General features: G+C 41.7%; 1 long non-coding RNA gene across 1 annotated transcript; it reads right to left on the reverse strand.

The window, feature by feature from the left end:
• Positions 1-9182: 9182 nt before the first annotated feature.
• LOC147581394 (uncharacterized) lies at positions 9183-17625 on the reverse strand. Its single transcript, XR_015249866.1, has 4 exons — positions 16494-17625; positions 14004-14023; positions 9774-9878; positions 9183-9319 (listed from the first exon to the last, which is right to left on the reverse strand). It is a non-coding gene; the product is annotated as an uncharacterized LOC147581394 (long non-coding RNA).
• Positions 17626-24113: the final 6488 nt, after the last annotated feature.

Here is a 24113-nt window from a genome sequence, read left to right on the forward strand (position 1 = left end):
GGGATTAAATGAACTGAGGAAGATTATAGTTTTGTGATTCTTGTTGAAAATATTGCTTGTTCCCTAATGTTTCCTCTTCCAGATTAATGAAACTTTCTCTTAAATATCTAGGATATACAAAAATGTCATAAAATATGCATTTGTAAACTGAAGCATTTATCTTTTCTCTCTACATGATTCCCCTGAAATTCAAAACTCTGAATGAGTATTCTTTCTTTCATGGCAATTACAATTGTTTGTATAAGTTCAATAAGAATCTGTTCATTTTATAACAGGTCACCATTTGGAAATACTGGTTATTTTACCAAGGCTTTGACTGGAATGTCATATTTGAGGATGACATTCATAGACTCAGATTTGACCAGACAGCTTTAAGGAATTAGGGTTGGCTTTATAAAACATGGAGCCATAAAGTCCCTTGGAAATGTTGGCTTCGTGCCTTGCTTACAGAGTTCCCAGAAGCCTCACCAGGTAAGTAAAGAAGATCACTTCCTGGCCAGTGCAGGAACCTCAGGATATCTTGGGGAACTCATGAAGAGGAATTCGCCCAATTCTACAGGTATTGCAGGCCTCTCTAATGTCAAGTATTTGGCTTGGCTTCTGGCCTGGAGAGGCTACTGAAAGTTCAACCCAGAGATTCCTTATAAAAGGTTCCAACAAAGCAAATTTTAAAAGATCCTCATGATCACTCCCTACTCTTGCTGAGCTCATGTAAATAATTAGGCCAGATTTGTTAAGACTGGATTTGTTCTACAAATATATTGGTCTCAATTTGGCTATCATGGGAAAGGGGGGTGGGTAGAGTGAAAAACTGTGTTTCAACAATGCACCACTATGGATGTTAAGTTCTAGTTATGATTGACTTTAAAAGTTTGTTGTTTGCCTAAACTAGACAACTTGAGGTAAACTTCAGAAAATTGTCACAGTATTTCATATATAGGCAATCTTCTGTGCTTGTTATACTATGGGTATAATAATAAAACCCCACGGATATATGATTATTTAAACAACTGGAGAACAGGATGGATCTCTAAATATGCAAACCATATCTTCCCTAAACCTGATCTGACAGTTACCAGAAACCCGCCCCTTTTGAAGTCTTGGAGGTGGACTTTACAGGCATACAACCAAATAGAGGATTCAGTTTCAGGTATCACCCCATGGGTCCATCACTCCAGAGCTAAGAAGGCCAATTCAGAGGAACCCTCAACCTGGTGAAGTGATCCAGATCCAGTCAACCGGCTTAAAATGACCTTCAAAAAGACACTGGCCCCTGAGACTTCCAGCCCTGCTCCAGCCACACCCCAGAAACTGGCTGACCTGCACATGGCAAAAACGTGAGAAATCAACATGTAGACTGAGCCAGGGGTTTGGATGCAACTCTGCCAGCTTTTGCCCCTCACTGGTGTCATAGTCCTGATCTTACTTCTTACTGTTGGGCTGATAGAGACTGCACCAACAAGCTGGACATGGGACAAAAGATGCATGCTGGATCTCACATACCTCCTCTGGATGGGAGGATTATTAAGTATTCCCTGTATATTATGATAACCCCTGTCACCCTAACAACTGCTGCTTACCCACTTTGCCCCCAGAATTGTTATATGACAATAAGGGGGTCAAGGGCATTCAGCGCCATTACCTCCCTCCACAAAGATTGCTACAAGGGAAGAACACCCACTCTCTGTCAGTCACCCAGTGCCCCAAGGACTAAGTATTGGACTTTAGAGATAACGCAAAATGTCAGGAGCTCATGTCACAACAAGGGCCTCCAGAGAGGGAAGCAAGCTTGCTACACTTATCTTCCTCAATGGGGGATCTCAGACGGGGAAGGGATGCAAGACAGGGCCCTTCAAATGGTTATAAATGACATTCAGGACAGGTTAATATAAGCCATAAAGGCGACCACTCCTCTGGCAGCCTACCAGGGCTTGAGACTTTCAACCTTCAATCAGATGCTTACCAATTCCCCACTCCAGCGTTGGACTAACACTACTCTAGAAGTCCTCCATAAAATACACAATCACACCCAAACCTGCTGGATGTGCTTGCCCCTCAGCCAGAGGGCTTATTTAGCCACTTCTCTCCCTTTGACCTGGGAAGCTCCTGAAAATCTCAAAACCAACACCTCTGTCTTAATTGGACCCCTGGCCACTGGAGTCCATCTCACAAATGCCAACAATCTAATTTTTATGGTCCCTGAAGGTATGAATGGTACCTCTCTATACGGAAGAAATATAACCTTAAAGAGGAATACAACCCTATGTTCAACCCCTGGGGTGTTCTATATATGTTCTAATTCGGCCTACCGATGCTTAGAGACCAACTGGACTTTGATATGTTATTCCATCTTCCTAACCCCAGAGATATCCTTGTACACTGAAGATCACATCCTAACAGCCTTTAGCCCCAAGTCCTGGGCTAAACTGGCAATCCCGCTACCCGTTCTGATAGGTGCAGGAATTAAAATGGGAATAGGAACTGGAAGAGGGGGCATAGGTTCATCCATAGGACTATACCATAGACTATCTCAAGAGCTAAATGAAGACATGGAATGGGTGGCAGATTCTCTGGTAACCTTACCAAGCCAAATAAACTCTCTGGCAGCAGTGACCCTCCAAACTAGGTGAGCCCTTGACCTCCTCACTTCAGAAAAAGAGAGACTTGCATCTTTTGGGAGGAGGAAGGTCGCTATTTCGTAAACCAGTCAGGAATAGTTACAACTAACGTAAAGGAACTCAAGGAAAGAATTCAACATAGATAACAGGAGAATATCAATCAATGGAAAGGATGGGATCTCACAGATTGGGCATCCTGGCTTCCTGCCCTGGTGGGGCCCTTCCTCTCCATAATTTTACTTGTATCCATTGGCCCCTGTATACTGAATGTTCTGGTACATTTTATTGAAAACACTGTTGTTCACCAAACTACTGCACATATCTTAGACTTCTGAGAGTACAAACCTATAAAACTGAAAGGTGATGCCTACTAAAAGTTTGGGGTTTTTTTAAGGCATCAATGGGGGGAATGTTGAAGAAGTGGATAAAGTACACCAAAGATGGCTGATTGGACTAAAACAAACTCTGGTCTCTAGCTTAGAAACCCCTCCTCCAGGGTCTTCTTTCTTGTTTGCTGCACACGTGAATACCGCCCTCCCACACACAAATATGGAGGCTGATAACGATAAATTACCCTTCCAGCTCGCATTCGGGGCTCAGATCTTTGGAGAAATGGTCTCCTCTGAGCCCTCCGGTGTTAAATTAATCTCCAATCCACCAAGATCTCTGAGTGCCACTTGGTTTTTCTACCAGCGTTCCAGCCTGGTTCCGTCACAGTTACAGAAGAAGAATACAGACCTTATTCACAAATACTTTTGGTTGAGATCAATAATACATCTTTGCAAGTTCCAGGCTGCAGGCTTTGGCGGCAGCACAATGCCTGATGCCTAGTTCTGGAATATAAGGAAGGTTGTGATCAAGCACGGGGGAATGGAGCAGGGACTGGGGGCAGTGGGGGAGACAGATGATGATTATCTCCCCATGGGGGCACACTCTGAACCTTACCTACTAAGGAGCTGCACACTCTGCCTCAAGCCATTTCTCTCCATGACCGATACTGAGACTGTGCCCCAACATGCCAGGCAAAATGAGAGGGACCCATCTTCCCAAGGGCAATGGCCTGTACTGAGGTTACCCCAGTGAGGTTGGATCCTTGCACTCAGGGAACTGTCATGCCCAGGGTTCCTACACTTTCTGCCTCCAACACTAAGAGCATCATCACAGAGCCCCTCCTGTGTGGCCCATCACCCCCTCCACACACTGTGACCAGCTTCATCCTTTCCTCCTTGTCTCCTCTTTGTCTCTGCTTCTCTCTACTCCTGCCTCCCTCTTTCTTCCTCTCACTCTCTCAGACATGCCCAATTCCCCCTTCACTGACTCAGTGTCTCTCTCCCTGCCTGTCTCTTTCTCTGCCTCTCCCCAGGCCCTCATCCTTCTGCTTTATGCAGCCCTGTCCATGAAGCATGGCACCACATGTCCTGTGTCTCCCTGTCTCCTGTCATGTTTTAGCTCAGGCCCTGATCGCAGTGTATGCGAATCCTGTTTACAGAAGCTGCTCATGCTGACCTGTACTGCAGCATTGCTATTCCAAGCCACTCCTGTGAAGCGTCTGGACAGCCAGACCTTGACGCCTTCGTGGCCCAGCCATGACTGCAAAGTTGCTGGAGGGCTGGTTGCCTCCACAACCTGGGAGGAAGGAGGGCCCTGCAGGCATCAGGGGCTCAAGGGCAGAATGCATGGGCTTTGAAGACCTGGACACAGCCCGATGCTTACAACAAACCCCGCCTTGGTAGTGAGGGAGGAAAGGGTATCATGTCTTCGACCTCTGCCCTGCCCATCCATCACTAAGAAAACAGTGGGAGGAGGGGCACCTGGGTGGCTCAGTCGGGTAAGTGTCTGACTTTGGCTCAGTTCGAGATCTCATGAGTTGTGAGTTTGAACCTCTCATCAGGTTCTGGGCTACAGCTCAGAGCCTAGAGACTGCCTTGGATTCTGTGTCTCCCTCTCTCCCTCTGCCCCTCTCTCGCTTGTGTTCTGTCTCTCTCCTCAAAAAATAAACAACCATTGCAAAAAAAATAAAAGAAAAAATAAAGAAAACACTGGGAGGAATATGAGACCTCATAAGTCTCACCCCAAAGACTACTACCATAAGTCTACTTCAGCTCCCACCTGGATTGGTGCTACTGCGAGGTGGCTGGTAGTTGGGAAAAGTCCACAACATCTGGATCAATGCAGGGTTTCCTCACTGCAAACATTACAATGTTCTACTGCAAATATGTCTCCCCTGAGAATTCATAATATTTTTACTACATGAACAGCTGCAGTGACTCTGCAAAAGCACATTTCCCAGAGATGGGAAAACTGATGAATTATGAAATTTGGGAAAAAAAATAACTTTTGAATAAGAGCATTCAAAATTACTAAACACATCTCAGAAAGTACGACTTTTCGTGTTTTTCAGTTAGTGAGTTTCACAACCAATGTTCTAAACAGGTTAATTACTAACTCTGTACAAAAAAAAAGAGTAAAATAACAACAATAATACTGTTTTAGTTTTCAGGAATATTCCCATGAAAGGAGGTCTTGAAAAAGCGAGCCAGGCCAGGAGACGTAAGTGTGGAGTGAGATGCCATCCTCCTCATGTTATTTCCACAAACACACAGTGACTGCCCTGTGGTCTTCAGCCTCTAAACACTTTTGGCTGCTGGAGGCACCACCAAAGATGACAAACAAGCTAACAACAGAGAGGCCTGTAGGCTCTTGGGAAAGAGTTTTACTCTTTGTAAAGTAGATAACACCATAGATAGATCTCAGAACACACAACCTAGAGACAAGATCAGGAGAGAGTGCTGTATAAAGAGACAAAAGGTTCCAGAGAGAGAGTTACAACTGAAAATGGTCACCTCATCTCCCTTGACCTTCTCTGTGTCCATAGTAGGGACAGAATTCTTGTTCCTCACAGAAGCTGCACCAGGTTCTGCGTTTGATAGAGGCCAAAGAATGGATGGAGGTTTATTCCGATTTGCATAGACTGGGTGGAAAAAGAAAAAAAAAAAAAAACCTCTGTGCCTTCCTCCACCATCTTCATTGCTTCCTACAATCAGGTCCCTTACCAGAAACAGAGGGTTTTCCACATGGCAAAGGTGACCCCTTGGGACTCAAGGGAGCCTTGAGGAAGGCACCAGAAGGCTTTGCTTGGATATTTGGTAATCAACCAACTGCAGACAGGTCAGGGCTCAATTCATTGGAAATCAACACTAAAAGAAGGGTTTCCTAATACACATCATGGGAAGTGACAATTTATCACAGATTAAAAATTAAAATATGAATGGCTTAGTTAGGATAATGTCAGTAAATGTCAGCATGAACAGCACACTGTCCTTTTCTACAAGGCATGTGTGAGATTTTTCAAGTGGTGTACTGTATATATCATCTGCCTTATGTATCTGACAAGGGATTATGTAAGTATTCATGAAAAGAATTGCCCTTGAAGGGACTAATACTATAGTAATGAAGAAGGAAAAGGTTAATGCTATGTGGAATGACCTGCAAAGTTTCAGGGTTACACTAATAAAATAACATTAGAGGAGTGAAATTTCACAAGGATTTACTTTACTAATGGAGTACTATAGTTCACAATACAAAAAAAAATTAAAGAATAAAGGGACCTCTAAACAGAGGAAGGAATGTCTGTATTCTTTATACAAAGCATATTTTCAATGGGGCATTTATCCAAAAGCAAATCAAGAAAGCTCATCAGGACATACAGCCTCCAATTCATGCTGTTGTTCACGTTATTCATGTGAAAAGAAAAAGCCTTCAACATTGTCTCAAGGTGGAAGGGGCGCTGACCCATGATCATTCTAGCACCCATTCTCCAGTTAAGTGTAACCGGGAGGTTGCAGGGGGGCCCACAGTCAGTGGAGGGGCGTGAGCTCCACCACACACAAGGGACAGACACAAAAAGCCCTGCTGGCTGGGGCATCTGAGGGAACCAGTGTCCTGTCACCACTGTGAGACAACCTGTGCCCTCTAGTAACCACCTGGGACTGTTGGCATGAGACCAAACAATGACACCCACTGGAACAAGAAGCCGATTGTGCAGATGTTGCCGCAGAAGTTAAACTACTGCATTTCACAATGTGCTCCGTACCTCTCCATGAAGGGATCTCCCTATCAGGTCCTCTTGCCATTGGTTTGTGCCTCCTGAATTCCTCTGGAAGCCTCTGTCTTTGGATGACTTCCAGTCTTGAAGGTCGAGATGAATCAGTTTCACTAAGAGTTACCACACCCAGGCCTCCACTGGACACCAAACGGTTTAGCCTTTTTGAAAACGTCACAGCGCCCTTAAAAGAAATATGTCAAAATCCTGTACCTGCATTTCAAGTAGGCGACCTCCCTGCTCTGCTCCGCCACGGCCCTCTCCAAGATCATGAGCCCCAAGCTCGAGAGAGAAACACATCCACATTCAGCTGCGGCAGGGTGTGCACAAGAGGAGGAGAAAAAAACATTCTTATCCAGTTATCCTGAAGCGCCTTCTCACAAAGAGCAACTTAAAAGAGTCAGCACATCAATAAAACCCATGTGGAGAGATTCAGTGCCCGTTATGATCATCTGCGTTAGGTGTTGAAGCACTCAGGAACGACTAGGCAGAATGCAGGCTACCTGGTTTCCGAAGGTGAGCTCTGACTGCTGCAGCTGTTCTTGTCTTTCTTCTACTCTTCTGGGCGTACAATGGCTTTCATCAGGTGAAGCACCGTGTTGAGGGTGATTGTAATTGGCCCAGGTTCCCATTATAAGAACTGAATTCTCATACACACGACCCAATCATGTAAGGCACATTTCACGTGAGGAGGAGAGTACAGAAAGCTCAAAGCCATCGCTACATCATCTTGGATTTATTATTTAACGCCTGTGGGGCTCCACGTTGACATGGTCCCCTTACCTGTGGTGACAGCTCCCTAATTCTGCAATGAGGATCTTTCATGGTAAAGTTCAAACTTTCTTTTCCTTGTATTCTTATCATATTTCTCATGGTTACAACTAGGTCTCTAAAATGGGATGGTCATACTTGTCGATGTGATTCGTCCTCGTCCAAACTGCTCCCTGAGATTTGTAATCATTTCCAGCACCTCCAGAAACATGTTCAGGAACCACATTTCCACATAGTCTGGCCAGCATTGGGGATCAGGAAATATGTAGTTACTTAACTTGTTTAGATTAATATTTTTAACTTAACATCTGGAAAATGCCACATCTCTCTTGAAGTCTCTATAGAAATGAATGTCTCCTGAATGTTTGTGTATATTTGTGTGCTACTTGGCTCTAAACACTGTACAAAGTCTCAAAGTAATACACTGGCTGTCATGTGAGCTGCTGGTAGGAGCTGAGCTCACTTGTAGTTCCAAAGCTCTTCTGCAGCTAATTTCACTTTCTCCTCTGTGGCTGACAGCTGCTTCTCCCCTTCCACCTGCTCCCATTCTTTCAGTCCCAGATTCCTATGAGGGAAAAGAAACATACATTACCTGGTAATCCATGTACAATTCTGCCTTTCTTCCCTCCCTGAAATCTGAAGGCAGGACTCAAATGTCCCCTCTCCCCTTCCCCGTAAATGCACGGATCCACAAACACAACAGGGGGAAGCATTGGCACTCCCCATTAAGGGACTAAACAAACACAAACTGCAGCATGCTGGCAAGTCTTTAGCAACCCTGAGCTTCTCTTTACAGCTCTCTATTCATACTCATCAATACATCACATAAATATAAAAAGCCCACATGAGATGCACTAAGTGCCCTCCCAGTCAGGCTCTTGTGGTTGGGACGGCAAAAGTGTATTTCTTTTCAATGTACAAAACTAAGTCTGGCCAATTCATCACAACTAAACACATAAGGATGATGCAGGGGTTTCTGACTTGACTGATTTCTCCCAAGAGCCCTGAACTTTCAATCAAGGCTCAGGCCATGACATTGCCATAGAGACATATTTCTTAGACATGGTGTCATTAACACTGTACAATACCTCCTGGATATTTCTACAGTTCATGAGGGAACTCCTGCCACCTGCCCCAAAGACACCAGTTGAGAAGAATGTAAAATACACTGATGAAAAGGAAATGATGTGAATTGCCCACCTTCAGAATATTGTCTCCTGGAAAAGGAATGTGGGGAAGGAAAGGGAAGGGAAGGGAAAGAGGGAAAGGAAGGAAAACTGAATTCACAGGTTTCAGTAATACTGGCACTCCTGATCTCCTACCAGACATAAACTCCCATATCATCTGCAGCAAGATACCACCACAGTACACCTGAATTCTCCTCCCAATATTTCCTACCTAATGTCTAGAGTTTAAACAAAAATATATATACATTTGGCAGTCATGTCGCTATGATGATGGGGCCGAAATGTAAAGGACAATGAAAATGAACCCTGAGGTTTCCACAAAGTGAAGGAAGGTGCAGATCACAGAAATCAAGGCAGAAGGGAGGAACACAATTCTTTACTGATTACTATGGTAAAAGTATGGTTGGTGTTAAATGTGCTCAAAGAAAGAAAATTATCCCCACTGTCTGACACATTCGTTCTTACAACAGTGTTTGTAACAATTAACTCCTGAAAATCCTACTCTTCTGTGAGCTTTGGTCTTTGTCCACACATTCCATCACGAACATCTACATTCTTCTTCAGCATGTCCCATTTGGCATCCTTTGCCCCTTTCACACACCTAAGTGCATCACAGTTGTCCCCCAGCTCCCTTTTTATGCCTGTCAAGCATAAAACAGTTTACTTGAGTGTGCACACCTGTTCCCACGAGTGTGGCCATGAGGGGGTAGAGGAGAAAGGACAAGATTCCCAGGACAGGAAGCCACTTTTTACCTTCCAGAGCAAACTCATTCTACCAAGTGCGGTTTTCTCCCCGCCAAAGCAACACCTATTCCAGATTACATTATTAGACATCAAGACTCGCTGCATCGAATCCTTGATGCGTGCAGTAGTATCTCCTGACTTTAAGACAGATTTGAGAAAAGTGGAATGACTATAGAAGAATGTACAGTATAGTGAATGTCCTTACCAATACTAAAATGTACACTTAAATGTTTATGATGGGAATCTTTCTAATGCATGTATTTTACCACAGTTAAAGAAGAGAAGCTTAAAAAGAAAGTAATGATGTTCAGTTCTCTGATTTATATAACATTTGATAGTAAATTATGTTACCTGATTCGTTTGGATGTTAAGCTGAGCATTTTCTTTCTGCAGAGGCTGTTTTTCAGACTTCGATTTCACTTTGCTGGTATCAACTTCATTAAGGGAGAGGTGAACCTGAGCAAAACATTCCTTCTAGTGACTTCCTCCCAAGAAGATCACTCAGTAGATAACATATAAATCGAATAGTCTAAGACATGAAGATTTGTTTTTCTTCAACGCTAAAATGTACAATGGAAATCCTTCAGGAAATAGAGGGAATCTACTTCTGAAACCTCTGAAGTGTTTGCTAAATTAGCACCTTTATATTCTTTGTAGATTTTTCCTCTCCCTGATTTGCAAGTAAGATAGAAACAAAACCTGTACTAGGCTTTCCAAACAAATACTGGACAATGTGTCATGAAGAAGCATTATCAATAGAACGTACCCCACAGTAAATCTCTGTATCATTAAAAACAGTCAATCCAGTTTGGGCCAAAGGGAAAAACCAGACACATAAAGAAATGAAGGACGAAGTGAACGGTGAAAGGTGTAAATGTTTCAGAGCAACTATCTTGGTTTCGAGACAATGGAACTGTGACTGTATGACAATGAAAAAGTGAAGAAAGTGTAAAATCTTTCAAGCCAAACAGCTCCAATGAATGACTTTTCTTTATGGAAGGGAAATATTGTCACCAGATTCACTTTCGAAATTCTCTGAATTAAAAGGAACACAACTGTTCAACATGGCGAGAAACCTCTAGTGCTCTCTCCTGGCAACACTGAATGATATAAAAATTAAGCCAGGGTTATGAAAACAAATTCTGCCTCACTCCTACCTAAAAAGGTAATGTTCACTACTGTTGAAACAGCAGTGAACACCATGGAAGGTTGAGGGGCTCAATTCACCCAATGACCAAAAGGGCTCAAACATCAAATTATGGTAACTCAGGAAGCCCCGATTCCTGACATTCTGATTTCTCTCAGATTGCAACAAAAGGTGTGCACTTGGAATGATGTCATTAAAAAAATCATTAGTTTGCTCAAGTGTCTCACGGTTATTCTTCAACAAAACACATAGTCATCAGGAATACTTACTCCTTACTTTTACTTCCATTTTTAAAGGACAAAGAAGGGATTTTAATACTTTTTTAAATTTATTTTTTGAGAGAGAGACAGAGCGAGCGAGCAGGGGAAGGGCAGACAGAGACAGAGGGAGAGAATCCCAAGCAGGCTCACCACCATCAGCATGGAGCCTGATGCAGGGCTCAAACTCATGAACCATGAGATCATGACCCAAGCTGAAACCAAGAGTTGGATGTTTAACCAACTGAGCCACCCAGGCGCCCCAGGACAAAGAAGGGATTTTTATCTTACATCTATGTGCTTCATAACAGGGAAGATTATTTTGCCACATGGTTTCTTGAGCACATTTCTTTGCTCCATTGATCTACACAAATATGCAATAAAGGATTCATAATTCAAAAACATTAATTAAGCTAACATAAAAACCTATCTCTTGTGGGTAAGTCATTACAGAAATAAAGGATGTGGTATTTTACATATGTGATGATTGCTTTGAATTTAGCCTGGTAGAGAATGGGATGAAATGGGACATCAGGATAAAAGAGGAGATGGCAAAATCAGTGAACCATAAGTGAACACAATTCCAGATGAAATCATGAAAATGAAAAAAGCGGGGGAAATGGTTATATCTGCTGTGCACATGTGGATATTTTTTTTCTTCACGTTTTGTATTCTCCTTCATGTAGTACTTAATCTCAGAAATTTGATCTAAATTAACCAAAAACATTTAAAAAAGCAATATCTTAAGATTAGTACCCAAACCAGTAAAATCAAATTACCCATTGTATCAACAGAAAGGCACATGATCTGGCACTTTGGTCACATATAACATTTTGGCATGACTGTGGTCCCTGAAGAAAGCAAGTTTTAGTTACTGGCATTTTATTTTTCTCTCTCTTTCTCTCCTTTCTCTCCTCTCTCTCTCTCTCTCTCTCTCTCTCTCTCTCTTTCTCCTCTTTTTTTCTTTCAGAGAGAGAGAACACATGAGTTGGAGAAGGGTAGGGAGACAGAGAGATTCTTAAGCATATTCCAGACTCAGCGGGAGTCCAAGTCAGGGCTCAGTCCCATGACTCTGCGATCATTTCCTGAGCCAAAATCGAAAGTCAGATACACAACCAACTGAGCCACACAGGTGTCCCCTAATATGCCATCATTAAGCAAGATTATTCTTAGAATATATGAACAGTTCAAATTTCCCTGACTTCACTGGAGGAGAAATGGAGAAAATCAAGTATCCTACATACTTATATCCTGTATTTCACGATCAAATAAACAAATCAGTGTAATTACTTTAAAAACAAAAGTCAAACAGAAAAAATAACCTACCTAATTTCATTTAGGTTTTCCCCCACTTTCACTCACACTTTAAAAATAAAGAAAGGGACTCCTGGGTGGCTCCGTCAGTTGAGATCCAACTTCAGTACAGGTCATCATCTTACCGCTCACAAGTTTCAGCCCATATTAGGCTCGCTGCTGTCAACACATAGCCTGCTTCAGATTTTCTGTCCTCCTCTCCCACTGCCCCCTACTCACTTGCCCCCTCACTGCCTCTCATAAATAAATAAATCTTTTAAATAAATGGATACATAAATAAATAAATATATCTATAATAACTATAACTATAACAACTATAACAACTATAATTATAACAACAATAACTATAACTATAACAACTATAACTATAACTATAACAACTATAACTATAACTATAACTATAACTATAACTATAACTATAACAACTATAACTATAACTATAACTATAACTATAACTATAACTATAACTATAACTATAACAAGAGAGTCAGGCTCCTGGGCGCGTGATCAGTGGATTTTGGCTCAGGTCATGATCTCACGGTTGGTGAGATTGAGCCCCATGTGAGGCTCTATACTGAAAGGTTGGAGACTGCTTCAGATTCTCTCTCTCTCCTTCTCTCTCTGCCCCTCCACCACTTGTGCACACACACTCTCTCTCAAAATAAGAAAATAAACATTTAAACAAATACTGAGAGTCAAATTATTCTAAGTGTCACTTTTTTGGCACTAGAGGCCTCCAGTGTCTTTCTGATGTTCCACAGGGTTCCATCCATGGGAACCAGGGTGGGATGCTCAGGTGCATACGGCCTTGGAATCAAATACACTTGGGTAAAAATCTCAGCTTTACTACTTAGTAGCTAGAACCCTGGATAACTCCTCATCTCCCCAAATCACAAGATGGTGAAAGCCCAAGATGCAAACCTTACCACCTGCATTACTGGTAAACACCATGCATGCAGGAAACACTCATATTACACGTGGATAACACATGGAAAGCACCTAGAATGGGGCCCAAGATTCCAGAATCTTCTGACAGGCATTGAATTCTATTGTTCGGTCCCAAACTACAAGCTTACCTTCTATTTGTACAATGTGAGAGCTCTACTTACCTGAGGTCACCCTTCTCTATACCAGCAGTGCTGTATTCCCCATAGCAACACCAGCAGTTGAGGACCCACTATGTGCCAGGTCACTTAATCAGCACAGTCCATAAAGCCCATACACAATCCATTAGCCCCATTTTGCATCTTGTTCACTTCCACTCACTCTCCACTGGCATTAGAGGCTCTCTCCACCCAGGACTCATAACACATGTTTAAGCCTCTCTAGTGACACACACATGGCCTGGCAATATCTGACCTCTTCTCTAAGCCTTGAGCCTCTTGACAGGCTCAGATAGTGCCTTAATCTGTACATTTCCCCCAGTAGGCAGGTCATATCAAAATACTCCTGCCACTGGATTCTTAAACATTTCTGACCAGAGTTAAATTCATGCACTTCTCTCTAATTGTCTGATTTTTTTCCTCTGCTTTGTCACCTGTCTCAGTTGGTGGCAATTCATTCTGTGTTGTCACTTAGGATGCAAACAGGGAAAAGTCACTGTAAAGAGTTGAGGGGCAAACTAGACCTGATAAGTCAATGTCTTTACTTCTAGCTGAATTAGAAACCACAGTGAACAGCTGTATTAAGAAATGATTAAAGGGCACCTGGGTGACTCAGTCGGTTGAGCATCCAACTCTTGATTGTGGCACAGGTCATGATTTCATGGTTTGTGAGATCGAGCCCCACTTCAGGCTTTTGAATCTTTTAAAAAGAGATTTAAAAACAATAGATTACAAGGAAAATAGAAGCCTGAAATCTTACCTTCATATACTCGACTCTACCTAGAAGAGGGATAAAGAAAATTAAATTTGATGTAGAAACAATATTTTTTATAAAAGTATAGCTCATGACAACAATGTCAAAATCATAATCCAATATGGTATTATAATAAAGGGTGATTCAGCAAAATAAATTATTTTTGTAAGTGTTGCAATTCTAGTATAGTTAACATACAGTGTTATATTTGATTCGGGTGCACATATCAGGATTCACCAATGCTGTACGTTACTCAGGGTTCATCCTGGTAAGTGTACTGTTTATCCCCATCACCTATTTCTCCCATCCCCCCACCCACCTCCGCTCTGGTAACCATCACTTTGTTCTCTAAAGTTAGGAATCTGTTTCTTGGTTTGTCTCTCTCTTTTCTCCCCCTTTGCTCATTTGTTCTGTTTCTTAGATTCCACATATGAGAAAAATCATATGGTATTTATCTTCCCTTAGCATTATATCCTATCAATCCGTGTTTTTGCACACGGCAAGAATTCATTCCTTTTTTGGCTGAGTAATATTCTTGTGTGTGTGTGTGTGTGTGTGTGTGTGTGTGTGTGTGAATGTATATATCACCTCTTCTTCGTCCACTTATCTATGGATGGACACTTGGGCTTCTTCCACAATTCGGCTATTGTAAATAACGCTGCAGTAAACATAGGGGTGTGCCATAGACTCTAAGTCTAAAATTCTCTTTTGGCCAGCAAAAGAGCAGATGCAGGATTCAAACGAGAGATGGCTAATGTCCAGGAAAAATACAAAAGCCCCGAATAAGGGTCCTTGCCCCATATCTATTCAGATCAGAAGTCTTGCAAACGTGATGGGTGTGTACAAAGACACAAAGAAACTAGGAACATTAACTTGTGGATGTGAGGGGGAAAAGGGGATTTTGAAGATATACAGTGTTTGGGGTTTGGGTCAACATAAAACAAACCCAGGCACCGGGCAGATGGGTAGATGGTTGTTAACAGCAGACAGGAGGTGCTGTGCCTATTTATCTTTGCCAGCCTAGGGGATGATACAGATAGGGGGAATAGCCTCAGGGTTAATAAGCCACCTTTTCTTTTCTTAACCATCTTCACTCGGGGCTGCTTTGCCTGCATCACAGTGGTCCAAAGTCCAATTCACCAAAGTACCTATCAGGGCCCTATTCTCTTATGAAAGCAGCTTTCAACTATAGTACTAAATTTGGGGTGCTTTCACCCTGAATATCTTATTATTTCTGTGTATTGCCACCTTTCTGCCATTTCTATTTCAGTCCTTTGCCTCTCTATATATATTTGGGGGGCTCAGCACCCCCTCCCTATTTTGGGGTACTTTTGCACCTCCCTAGTCCCAGCACCTTTGTTCCTCCATATTCTCAGGGTGTCTTTGCACCCCCCTATTTTTGGAGTGCCAATCTGGTTTACCCAAACTCGGGTGTGAGTATATATTGACTTTGAATTTCATTGTGCCTTGTTAACCCATTGGTGTACGCCCAGGAGATTCCTAAGCTTATCCCGCACAGGGGTACTTATATCCTTTAGAAGTATTTTTTTTTCTTTTGTATTCTTTGGGTAAATACCCAGTAGTGCAATTACTGCATCACAAATTAGTTCTATTGTCAATTATCTGAGGAAATTCCATACTGTTTTTCAAAATGGCAACAGCAATTTTGATTCCCAGCAGAAGCGCATAAGAGTTCCTTTTCTCCACATCTTCGCGAACACTAGTTTTTTTCTTACTTATTGATTTTAGCCTGACAGGTGTAAGGTGATATCACGTGGTAGTTTTAATTTGCATTTCCCTAACGATGAATGCTGTTGAGCATCTTTTCATGTGTCTGTTGGCCTTCTGAATGTCTTCTTTGAGGAAATGTCTGTTTGTGACATTGGCCCATTTGTAAATTGTATTTGTTTTCAGGCTGTTGATTTGTATAATTTCTTCATATATTTTGGGTACTAACCCTTTATCAGCTATGTCATTTGCAAATATCTTCTCCAATTTAGTAAGTTGCCTTTCAGTTTTGCTGATTGTTTCCGTCGCTGAGCAGGAGCGATTTATTTTGATGTAGCCCCAATAGCTTAATTTTGTTTTTATTTCCTCTGCCTCAGGAAACACTCTAGAAAAGTGTACCCATGCCCTAGCATATCAAAACGTTAGAAGTAGAATAACCTATAGAAAGAATTTCCTTTCTACTTGCTGATATTTCAACCACCATTTCTACAGAAGAGAATTAAGGTAGATATCTTATTTTTGACCAAAAGCTCTGTTTCCATTCTATGAAACAGATACCAAACTACTAACCTTCAATAATGGAAATGGCAGACTTATTTTAATTTAATAACCTATGCACCATTTACATTTACAACTTACAATTGTAGAATTTACAATTCTTTTTTGTCAAGTCCAATAGCCATAATAAAGTCCAGAACCACAAATATTTCAGAGATTCAGACAAAAGTAAAGGTAAAATCTTTGGACTAAAAGATGCCTCTGACACACCAGAAACACCGGAGAAATGTCTCCTGCATTTGGCTATTTCCTGAACTGACAAACAATTCTGTCAAATCAGGTCCTGTGATTTTTCCCACATCACCAACAACAAAGGTTTTCAAATCAGAAAGGAACTTGGAGATGGCTAGAGAAAACACACAAGCAACAACAAAAATGAAAACAAACGTTTCCAGAAAGTGCAAAAAGTGCTTCCTTAACCAGAGTCATTCCCTGAAGACATTATAAAATTATAGCAGGTACTTGAGACATCACAGAGAGATCTGAACAAAGTAAACGAAATCATAGGAAGTATGATCTCAGACCAAAAATGACTCAAACTAGACATCAAGAACAAAAAGTTCTTAGTTGGACAATGACAAAAAAAAATGAGATTAAACAACAACCTTCTCAAAAAAACATGGATTTGAGGGGAGTTTGGTGGAGGGATGGCTGAAAGAGGTGAAGTAGATCAAGAGTACACTTGTGATGAGCACGAGGAATGCATGAAATCACTGAATCATATAGAACACCTGAAACTGATATTGCACTGTATGTAAATTATAGTTGAATTTTAAAAAAAGTCCATATAGGTCAAAGAATACAACATATCTGTCATAAAGGATCATCTTTATAAACCCTCTACCAGCCTCCAGGAGGTTAATAAGCACACTTCTCAAATGTCTCCTCATGGAAGAGCAAAGGAAAGATGGCTTACAAAGGAGCAGGAACAAACTTATGGGGGTGATGACTGTGTTTGCTATGTTACTGTGGTCATGGTTTCATTGCTGCTTACATTTGTCAAATATCAATGAATTGTATTCTTTAAAAAGGTATTGTTATTCTAGATTCTATATTATTTCTGCTCTGATCTTTATTATTTCTCTTCTTCTGCTGGGTTTAGGCTGCCTTTGCTGTTCTTCTATTTCCTTTAGATGTGCTGTTAGATTTTGTATTTGGGATTTTTCTTTTTTCTTGAGATAGGCCTGGATTGCAATGTATTTTCCTCTCAGGACTGCCTTCGCTGCATCCCAAAGCGTTTGGATTGTTGTATTTTCATTTTCGTTTGTTTCCATATATTTTTTAATTTCTTCTCTAATTGCCTGGTTGACCCACTCATTCTTTAGTAGGGTGTTCTTTAACCTCCATGCTTTTGGAGGTTCTCCAGACTTTTTCCTGTGGTTGATTTCAAGCCTCATAGCATTGTGGTCTGAAAGTATGCATGGTATAATTTCAATTCTTGTATACTTATGAAGGGCTGTTTTGTGACCCAGTATATGATCTATCTTGGAGAATGTTCCATGTGCACTCGAGAAGAAAGTATATTCTGTTGCTTTGGGATGCAGAGTTCTAAATATATCTGTCAAGTCCATCTGATCCAATGTATCATCCAAGGCCCTTGTTTCTTTATTGACCATGTGTCTAGATGATCTATCCATTTCTGTAAGTGGAGTGTTAAAGTCCCCTGCAATTACCACATTCTTACCAATAAGGTTGCTTATGTTTGTGAGTAATTGTTTTTTTATATATTTGGGGGCTCCGGTATCTGGTGCATAGACATTTATAATTGTTAGCTCTTCCTGATGGATAGACCCTGTAATTATTATATAATGCCCTTCTTCATCTCTTGTTACAGCCTTTAATTTAAAGTCTAGTTTGTCTGATATAAGTATGGCTACTCCAGCTTTCTTTTGGCTTCCAGTAGCATGATAAATAGTTCTCCATCCACTCACTCTCAATCTAAAGGTGTCCTCAGGTCTAAAATGAGTCTCTTGTAGACAGCAAATAGATGGGTCTTGCTTTTTTATCCATTCTGAGACCCTATGTCTTTTGGTTGGTGCATTTAATCCATTTACATTCAGTGTTATTATAGAAAGATACGGGTTTAGAGTCATTGTGATGTCTTATGTTTTATGCTTGTAGCGATGTCTCTGGTACTTTGTCTCACAGGATCCCCCTTAGGATCTCTTGTAGGGCTGGTTTAGTGGTGACGAATTCCTTCAGTTTTTGTTTGGGAATATATGACACTGAACCTGTAGGAAAGATGTAATAGGCACACTGAGAAGTTTTATTTTGATGACAAACATATTGCAACTGTATTTTAATAGTAAGAATTTGTAAGCCAATGTAAAAAAGAATAATTAAGAAAATGCAAATTTATAGTAGATAAGGAGTCAATGACTTCTATTGTATATTCACGAAGTACCTGGATAAAATCCTTTGGAATTTCTCCAAACTATGCCCAAAATTCATGGAAGAATGGAAGAAAGTAAAAACACAAAATGTACTAGAGATACAAATGAGATTGTTCTAGAGAAAGATGTTTACAGATACAGATATATCTGAGAGAAACGGGCAACTGCTATTATAATAATATGGGATTATTTTTCCAAGAAAAGGAATTACACATTAGCGTTCACTTTTTGATGTTTTCTTTCAATGTTCACTTTGATTCTGAATCACAGCTCAAAATGTCAGATTTCGGAGGTACAAAAAGATTTGCATAATCAGGTGATCTTGTATATTTTGATAGTATCTGTGGGATTTTAAGTTACCTGAACACACATCTCCAAATAGTCAGTGAAAGGAATTCATGTTTCTATTTCATGGCATTGTGCCAAAATCAATCAATAGCAACTCTGAAAATTGATCTCCAAAAGAACACAGGGGTGCCTGGGTGGCTCAGTTGGTTCAGCAACTGACTTTGGCTCAGGTCATGATCTCGCAGTCTGTGAGTTCAAGCCCCACATTGGGCATTGTATTGACCGCTCACAGCCTGGAGCCTGCTTCACATTCTGTGTCTCCTTCTCTCTGTCCCTCCCCTGCTCACACTCTGTCTCTGTCTCTCAAAAATAAATAAACATTAAAAATTTTTGTTAATAAAAAATAAATAAAGAATACAAAATTCCGGGATATGGTCACCAAAACAACAGAACACATATCATTCTACAAAAACTGGACTTAGAAGCACTTTAGGAGCAAAACACTCACAATGCAATTCACACCAATCCACATACCAAGCTTAATTTTGTGCAAATGAACATGTCTAGAAAGTAGCCTCTGAAATCTGTAACATTTTCATCTTCAGCTCTCACAGATGAGGTCACAAAAATGTGTAATGGTGGGAAATATACACTGTCTTTGTCTAGCCACTGTCTGAAAGAAAGCAGTAGCTGTCAGCACAATGGTTGGTTATGGGGCTCAAATGCACCAAAGACACAAGCCACCTTGTCATGAAGGTAAAACATTTTCAGTTGTGGGCATTTTTGGTGCATCTGGCAGCTGTCTGGCTGCTGATATCGGTAATTGACGCTGAACTAGATTATATCCAATGGGGCCAGTAACACTAGGTTCTCACAGACAATGACCATAAGTAGGTGGAGGTGAGAAATGCAAGACAAGTTAGTTGGTGGAAGAATTCAGAGATGATGTGGGGAGAGAGAGTTGAACCAATCTGTGAGAGGCAGCCTAGGTACAGGGGGGAAATTCTAATAAAGACAATCAAGAATTTTCCTCCTTCACAGTCTCAAAAGAAAGAGAATTGATTCTATTTACATTGGAGGCATTCATGTGGAATGATTCTGCCTCAGTGCTAAGGTTGTTCCTGACTACTGGGACTTTTCAGGTCCCACTCTAAGGATCTGGTTCATGCCAATCTAAAGAAATCTACTTATCTCTATGGTGTTCCTGTCTGTCTGCCTCTCTCACTCTCCAAGGGGTATGAGTTTTGATTAGTCACAATGGAAACCAGGTATTTCATTTTATTTGGACAAACCCAAGGACATTCAAAACCCTTCTTGTTTTGAGTAAATCAACACTCTGCACATACTTAGCTAAAGAAAGGATAACAATATATTCACTTCCTGATCATGTTGCTCCTAGTGATTTTCTTATCGTAAATGTCCAAGCAAGATGCAGTCACTTAGTTTCTGCTGTGTTTACTTGGCTCCCAACAACACAGTTGGACACAGAGTCCCTGGGGGCAGCTTCCAAGACCAGAGGCAAAGGGATGACACAGAAGTTGCTAAAAGTCAACAAACCAGGAAGTACAGAGCCCAAAGACATTTCACTTTTTAACACTCTAGTACTAACCCCAATCCAGTGATCACTGTTCCCAGGCCTACCAAACATCACAAATATGAACAATGTGCTGATAGGAAAATGAACTACATATAAGATGGACCCTAAGCTTGCAAAGCTTGAAGCAGAATTTTGACAGGGCTTCCAGGAGCCAGTCCCATACCCATAGTTCCTATTAAATAAGAGTTGTTGACATTTTTAAAAAACACTTTAATGAAATAATTCACACATCATAGAAACACCTATTTCAGTCAATCAGCTCAATAGCTTTTAGTATCTTCACAAATCCTTCTTTCTTGACACTATAAACCTACTATATTCGGGTTTACATCCTGTCAACACTGCTCTTTTTGGACCAAGCAGCACAGACAGGACCCAGAATTTGATGTGGACAGCTGTGGCCACAACCACACCAGGCTGGTGGAGAAACCTGCCCTGTGGTCCTCAGTCTTCAGGAAGAAATTAAGTTCTTCTGAAGTTCCCGTCAAAAGCCCCATAGAAAAGCTGTTGTTTAACCAGTGTGAAAGAACACAATAGGAAGGAAGAATCCACCAATGTCCCATGGTTACTCACATTTGTGTTGGGGAACCGGGACACCCAAGCACAAGGAGCTAGAAACACAGCCTCTGCACCTTCATGTCCCTGTCCTTTAAGGGGACTCTAGGGTTCCAGGCAGGAGGTGGACATGGGGGATGGGGTGTAGGTGAGCAAGGGAGGATTGGGGAGGGGTGGGAAACGGGGGAGGGTGGTAATTTGGGATGTGGGAGGAGTATAAAAACAGGGTTGGGTTAGGGAAGGGGAGTGTCAGGAGAAGAAGGGGGTCAGAGACAGTACCAGGATCAGATCAAGTACAGGAGGGGAGGGAGGAGGGTTCAGACATGTTAGTAGGTTAACAGGTCAGTAAATCACTAGGTGAGCAGGACACAAACAGCAGGTGAAGTGGACTCTCAGCAGCAGGTGGAGCAGAGGAAGATCCTTCTTCTTCCAAGCCCTCACCTGTCTGGGTGTTGCCTTAGCAACCCGGAACCTTTATACTCTCTCTCGACCAACCTGGTAGAGCAATATAGACACCCCATGTGACCTCATTTTTAAAAAGCCGCTTCCCACCTGGTGCACCACCACATGCCATCCCAACGACAGTTCCTCTCTGGAAACTTGGCTGACCTTCTGGTTTCTGGGACCTCCTAACCCAGCTACCTGTGACCTCTTCTGAGTGCTCTCTACTTCCTTTCTGAACTCCCATCTCCCATGGGCAATAGCTGAACATCCGAGGAAGTAAAGGAGGACAGAACTGCGAGAACAATCAAATATGCAAACAGACAGGAAGGTTTAACCCTCTCTCAGTAAGTCAAAACAGATGGAACATCCATAAGACAGAGATCTTGATAGCAAACCATCCGAATCCCACAGCTATATCCATATATGTGTACACATGGCCATAACACTGCAGAGGACACATTCACCTTAGGCACAGAGGATACAGTTACAAACATTCACCCTATTTATTATGGCCATAAGGGAAATTTCAAAGGAATGAAATGATTTGAGAGGAAGGAAATCACACAAAGCATGGTTTGGTATTAGAATGTGCTAGAAATCACTAATAAAGAGGTAACTAGAAATTCCCATATGTTTAGAAATTGAGAAATTCCTCTAGAAGTAGAATATGAGTCAAGAAATCCAAAAGAAACAGAGCTATATTTGACCTGAATGATAGAAGCATGATAAAATTGTAATCCAAAATGTCTCCTGGCCTGCAATATCCTGGAATATTGGTGGGAGAATATTGTCTGATCCCCAAATCATCTCTAACTGACCTAGACATTTTAACACCACAAACAGTGGTAGATCTGTCACTTATCTGTGTGACCCTCCTACCTATTGGCATGGGCTGTACATTATGAACTTATGGGGGGGGGTGGTCGTCAGAGAAGAAATCCAGCTGACTCAGTAGGGATCTCCTGCAATCTCCAGGAATGACAGCATTTTAAGAGAAATAGTTCATCAGCTTCTCTCCTGGGGGACCCGCGACAACACCCAGATTGTTGGCAGTGCCAGGTGTGCTGGGCAGGGAGGGCCAAGCACGTGGGCAGGGGCCGGGGCCCAGGTGACTAGACAAACCTACCGTGATCATCTCTCCTGGGCTCTGTCCTGAGCTGAGCTTCCTAAATAGTTTCTCTACATGATTGACTCAATGATTACCCATCTGAAAATCATTGTTCTAAATCCCTTCACTTTTATTTTTATGTAAATTAGTTGTAACAGGAAGCACTCTGGCACTGCTAAAATAGCAAAGCAAGGTCTCCAACCTAAGTATAAAGAAAGCATACAAAACAACGAAAACCAAAACCAAAAGAAAACATGAGTGAAAAACCAATAGTGTTGCATTCCCTTTAGATAGATCCTGCTGCCTGCCTAAAGAGGCCCAGTGTTGGGCTCTCCTGGTTATACAAGGAGAAGCCAGCTACAGAGGGGGTGGAGTCTGACTGACCCAAAAGTGAATGGGAGAGAGTCCCTGACTATAAGGGGGCCTAGGGAATTCCATGAAGAGTGGCTGGGGTCACCTCAGGCTCTTCCAGGTGAGCCCAAATGTCCTGATACCATATCCTGATACTAAAGGGCTTAATTATGATAATCTGCCCTTTGGCTTCCCAGTGTCTAAATTCTAGGTTAATCTCTTTAGAACAGTCTACTTGTCAGTGCAAAGGGTTAATTACTAGAGCTCATGAGTGACCACTAGTGAAACCCCTCTGAGTTCAACCCAGTGACTGCTTAGCTTGTTCCTGTTTCCATCTAGATGATGTCAGTATTGGGTTGAATAGCAACTTGAGTTCCTTTGTGTAGGTTTCCCCAACTATACCTGTCTGTATATTAGGCTTCAGAGGATATTTCCCCCATTTCCTCTATAGGCCACAGGGGCCACAACACAAATAAGAGTGGGGACATTTGAAGGATCTACATATTTTATAGGACCCAGTAGCACCCACATTTCTGGAGACAGTGGGCTGCACATGGAAACTTATAAAACTTTGATGAAAAATTAATGAAGACAGAAACAAATGAAAAGATAGCCTATGTTCATGATCAGAAGAATTAATATCATTGAAATGTCCATAGTACCTAAAGCCATCTGTAGGTGAATGCAATCTCTATCAAGGTTCCAATGGCATTTTCACATAGTAGAAAAAAAACAGCTCTAAAATTTGTATTGTTGCAGAAGTGAATAAAGTATGCCAAAGATGGCCAATGGGGCTAAAACAGACTCTGGTCTCTGGCTTGGAGCCCCCTCCTCTATGTTCTTCTTCCTTTGCTGCTCACGGGAAAGCCCCCACAGATGTGGAAGCTGATGACTATAAATTACCCTCCCCACTGGCATTCAGCACTCAGATTTTTGGAGAAACGGTCTCCTCTGAGCCTGCCAGTGTTAAATAAATCTCCAATCCACCAAGATCTCTGAGTGCCACTTGGTTTTTCCTCCAGGCTTCCAGCCTGGTTCTGTAACAGTATGGAACCACAAAAGATTCCAAATAGCCAAATCAATTTGAGGAAGTA

Source organism: Puma concolor, chromosome B1, assembly GCF_028749965.1.
Source record: "Puma concolor isolate L17-30 chromosome B1, mPumCon1.1.hap2, whole genome shotgun sequence".
Taxonomy (NCBI): Eukaryota; Metazoa; Chordata; class Mammalia; order Carnivora; family Felidae; genus Puma; species Puma concolor.